Genomic DNA, 5482 nt, shown 5'->3' with positions numbered 1-5482 from the left:
AGAGAGAGAGAGAGAGAGAGAGAGACCATTACTATTTGGGCACAGTGTAGCTGCTCTCACATTGAGTGATATACATATAAAGCTAAAGTCGTTTAAATCTCTTAAATTAATTAGTCACTGCACCAAACTAAAGTCAATTTCAAAGAAAACCTCTCTAAAGTCCAAACAGCTTCAACATAATCACATACCACATGCGTGGCCTGAAACAAAAGGCCAGCGCTCTGAGAAAGACGCTGTGATGTTATGTTTAAAGATGCTGTTTGAGCTAGTTGTTACCACAATGTTATTCACTAATTAGCATAATTACTATAAACAAACATAACCGTTGTCAGGAGGACTGGCCACTTTCTAAATTGTATTCTATCATTTAAATTGTTCCCCTCTGTCACTAGTTTAGATTTAGAATTGCAACATAACACAATTTAAAACAGAAATCAAAGCTTTCAGAGTTCCTCGTAACAACAAACGGTAAAAAGTGCAAACGTCTGCAGGAAAAATCACCTTCAATCACCAACGTTTGTTATTTGATTTACTCAGAAGACAATAACAGCAACATCAAGGAGACTCAGGTCCCGTCCATAGAATGTGAAATGCAAGATGTGGTCGACAAAAAGGGGCTTTACACGGTTTACACAGTGCAATATTATGAAATGGTAAAAATATTACATTAAACAATCATATCATCTAAAATCCCATCTAAACAAATCATATAAAGTTCTTGATTTAAAAAAATCTACTCTAATTTTTTTAGTGTTGGTGTTTTTAATAAGGTATTAACTCCTTACTAGATGCACTTAACTCTGAATATGGCCCAAGGTGTTTACAGAAAAATACACACTGGTAATAGGGAGAATTGCATACAGAAGATGAAAGTGAGGAGGCAGATGGAGTTATCATCATTGTGAAACAAGACAGACATGAAAGATGAGGATAAGCAAAAGAAGGTAAGTTTCAAGTTTTAACTGTGAAAACTACTTAAGCTGAGAAAAAAATTCTTGAGCTGGATTAAAGCAAAAGATTCATGGAAAATTTAGAGCAAACCTTTCCACAACCAGAGGCTGAGATGGGGGAGACAGTGAGAGGTGCGGCAGGCGAGAGAGGAGAAGAAAACATCGATGAACTGGACAAAAACTCAACTGCACTGACCAGAAGAGAACATATTTGGCATGAACGTAAAAGCAGTTTGCATATATTACAGACGTGATGCTATTTCTCAGAGTGCTAAATTGGATCATCAAGCTTAATTCACCAGTTACCATCAGCCCCTTCCACTTCCCTTTTCTCCATCTATGTGCTCCATAGGAACATTGCTTCCATTTGCATTTTCTGTCCAGCCAATACAGTTACCTATTGACAGCCTAAAAGGAAACCTGGTAAAGTTTTAAATTTAAAATGTTTCTATGAAATATGAAAATAGAGAAAATAAGAAGAACATTTCAAATGACAAATGATCTGCAAAACATAAAGTGGCCCTGCTTCTTTCTTATTCAATATTTGCACTCTCTTTTCCCTCTGCCATCTATATCTTTCCATATTTATCTGTCAGTAAACATGCAGGCATGACCCTCACACCAATGAGACCTGAGAGGGTGAGCCTGAAAGGGTTGGGGACCCTCATGGACAGAAGGAGGAGAGTTGCCCTGCTTAAAGTCACTGTCAATTAGTTTGGCTTTTGCATTACAATGTTTTCTGATCCTTCTGCTGTGTGTTAATTGCTAAAATTAAGTTTTCAAACCCTTTTTCAGAAACATGGTAGATGTGCAGGTATTTCCGCTTTATCTTAGAAGGCAGGGTGAAATTACCCTCCAGAATTGTTGGCAGAATAGGGAAACAAGAGACAGAAATGAGGGATGATGCACGGCTAAGTGAAGATGAGATCTACTCAACATGTGTGTGTTTGCCTGCATCTAAGAGGAAAATATACTTTTTCATTCACATATGCAAACAAAACCAATTTCAGCATGTATAGCTTTACAGAAGAAAATAAGGCAGACACAGTACATTGGACATAAAACTGTCTCTGTCTCTGATGTCTAACTGGGGAAGAGAACTGTATTTTCTTGGATATTTTCTTGTACCTCCATCCTCCACTAGACACCGGGAACCCTTTCAGCACAATCTTTTCTTTAATCTCTCTTCCTTTTAACTACTTCTTCCCCCTCAAGTTCCCATCATATGTGTAAAAGTGCTTGAAGATTAATGTAATGTGACACTAAAGTAAGTACTGCTTATTCAAATGAGTGAATATGGTTACATTGCGTTTTAATGTCTTTTTTGTCTTAAAGTCACTAAAATAAACATGTATTCTAACATGAAAACAAGCATTTAAATTATGCAAACATATTACAGTAAATGGACAGAAAAGGAGCAGGTAAGAAAACTGTTTCTTCTCTCTCTTCCTTCTTTGCCCTTTTTAGTGTGTAACGGTTGATCAGTAACAGGATTAAACATAAACACACACACTCATCAAAACTACTCTACAGTTCAGTACTTTCTGGTTTCATGTTCACTCGGTTTGTGTTTGTGTGTGTGTGTGTGTGTGTGTGTGTGTGTGTATGTGTGTGTGTTTATGTAGGTCACGTGTATTGCCCTACTTCTGTGTAATTGGTCTTCTCTGAGGACTTATGCTCTCAATCTCCTTTAATGCAATCTAAAAACCCAAATGCTCAAAGGGCCAAATAACTGACCATTAACTGTTTGTGTCCTCACACATGAATGTGTCTAATCAACACACTGCAGTACATTACATGCAAGGACATATGGGAGGCACATGAGCCTGATATCTAATATCTGATAACTACTGTGTGTTAGAGAGGCAGAGAGAGAGAGTGTGAGAGAGTGAGAGAGAGAGAGAACGAGACAGAGAGAGATTGAGAGTGTGAGAGCTCAGAGCTTGTTGAGGCAAAGGACTTACGCAACAGTGAAGAGATTACTGACAAAACAGGACACAGATGCTGGCGAGGTCTGGGATTTCTCTCCCTTTCTCTACCACCTCCTCCTTCACTTTGCATCATTTATCTATCCATCTTCTCATACTCTCATTAATAATGTATTAGAAGCTGTCAATTCAAAGTTGCATCAAGATGGGAGTTACCTGAAAATACAGACATACTAGAAATGAATCTAAACCAAACCTAGCTCAGAACCCCTAGAAGCTGCAATGTTCATTACACTCCACATTAGGGTTTAATCTCGGGAATACACAGCCAAACTATTTCCCAAAAATATATTGTACGTCTCACTACAGAAATACGGAAGTTATTTATGTAAGTCCTTTAATTACACCTTTCCGCAAAAGTCAGCAGCACAACGGTAACTTCCTTTTGGTCCACCAAACTCATCTATTGTAAGCTCTACCATCTAAATACAACACAATGACCACAGCTTTTTGTAAAAATACTTCAAAAGATTGAACAATGAAGATGCAAAGTGTGTGCACACTGAATCATCAGAGAATATGGAATCTGTCTCAGCTTACTAAAATGACTTTGAAAATGAAAATTATTACCTGCTTTACCAAATTTCAATTGTTTACACAATGTAAAAAGGCCAAATTTAATCAGTCACAGTCACAGCACAGCCATGAACATGGTGATAAAACCATTGAAATGTTTGTGACATGCTACAACATACTGTGACAGTATCACAAATAGAGAAGAGCCATAGAGTCTGAATTCTAATTCTATTTCAAAATTACATAGACTCACTTTATATAACCAAGTATAAATTATGTGTTTAAAGTTCATTATCCCCAAAGGATGCCCGGTGGGATAAACAGCAAAATGTGGTTGATGCAATTAAATATAATTAACATATCATTCATTTTAAATTGAGACAGCATTAAAGCATTAACTTTGACAACCCTAATTTAATTACGTAAAGTGGTAGGGTTTCATCTGTTAGAGGAACACAAAGAATTGTTTGTCAGTCCCAACTGTCACCCAATGGTGTGGAACTGTGGAGGAAGTACTCCACCAGGTACATATAGACAATTTCGGTGTTCCTTCTGACATAATAAATTGCCAATATCTAAACATTAAGCCTATTTTTAGGACTATTAGATAGACAGGAAGTCAGACACACAGCAAAACAGACTACAAACATAAACACATGAATAAATGAGTTTCAGTTGTAGAGTTTAAAAATGCTAAAACAATGCTAATCTTTGATATCAATTTACTTTTATGTTCTTATGTGGTCACAATATACGCTGCAGCTGGGTTTAGGCAGGACAATTGTATCAGCTTCCTAAATTAATTAAATTATGCCTGTCTTCTCTCTGAATGTTAGAGGGGGGGGGGGGGGGGGGGGGGGGGGGGCCTTCTGTAATCATACGGCAGGAAAGAATCCTTTGTGTATCTGTCTCGGAGCCGACCCCTGCTGGTGTGCCGAATAGATTAGAATAAAGAAGGTTTATTCCTGTAGTTGGAAAATAATTCACATCCTGAAAGTAACCTCAAACACATCAATTTAGAAGATGGTCCTCCTCATTTGGGCGACAAAGACAACTAATAGGATGCACCCAGGGGCGTGGACATGCCACCGTGCCAATAAAGGACCAATGGAAAATGGTCCTAAGCCACGTAGGGAAAAGGAACTGCCCACATCTCCAGGAGAATGTAGTGAGCAGGGTAAGGAAGGAAAAGCACTGAAAAATGTGGATCCATTAGGAAATACAGCTTTTCAGCACGCTGCAGCGTAAAAACTTGTTTTTGTCTTATAAATTTGTTATTTTATCTTTTGTTAATTTTTATTAGACATAGCCTCTCTTTTCTCAAAATCAAAACACCATTATGTAGCTATTTTACCTTAACTGTTAACCATCTTGCTGTTGGACAAGCATGTAATATTAGCTGACTTGCTATGTTTTGTGTTGCACTTGCTTGAGGTTTGGCTGTGTTTATAATGAATGTATAATGTCCCTATTTATGACAGTAGTGTAGAAGTGAATTGCTCTCTGAAATGGCAGAAATCCCGACAAAAAAATGTGTTAACCCTTGTGTTGCCTTCTAGTCATGAAAAGAAACACGTTTTGGTCATTTTTTCAACATTATTATTGCTTTTTCCGACAATTTTTGTCACTTTTTCAATGTTGTGGGCGCTTTTTTGATGTTTTTCCCCCAAGTTTTTTGTTATTTTTAATGTTGACATTTTCAGCGCTTATGTTTTTTGTGAAGAAAAAAATGCATCCATTCAAAAAATTCAATATCAGGTCCATTAATGCAGCACTTCATTTAGTTCCATATCCTGCCTGTAGTATGCTTGCCACCCTTTCCTTTTTTCTTCTCTTCCTTTTTGTGGTCTCCCCCCAGGTGGCAAGTCATCATGCTGCTCTCAACTGTGATTGTGCATCTTTTTTTCTTAAATAGAACATCTACAAAAAAAAATCAGTCTTGCTGGAAGCCTGCAGAGTTCTTCACTGTACCCTTTACAGATACATTCATCTCTGACCACACACACACACACACACACACACACACAC

General features: G+C 37.5%; 1 protein-coding gene across 1 annotated transcript in view; it reads right to left on the bottom strand.

Annotated features, from left to right (window-relative positions):
• Positions 1-5482, bottom strand: part of dock2 (dedicator of cytokinesis 2) — a 130433-nt gene that overhangs the window by 17901 nt on the left and 107050 nt on the right.

Source organism: Etheostoma spectabile, chromosome 10 (genome assembly GCF_008692095.1).
Source record: "Etheostoma spectabile isolate EspeVRDwgs_2016 chromosome 10, UIUC_Espe_1.0, whole genome shotgun sequence".
Lineage (NCBI taxonomy): Eukaryota > Metazoa > Chordata > Actinopteri > Perciformes > Percidae > Etheostoma > Etheostoma spectabile.
The sequence above is the reverse complement of the archived record's forward strand: the minus strand, read 5'-3'. Positions and strand labels throughout refer to the sequence as shown.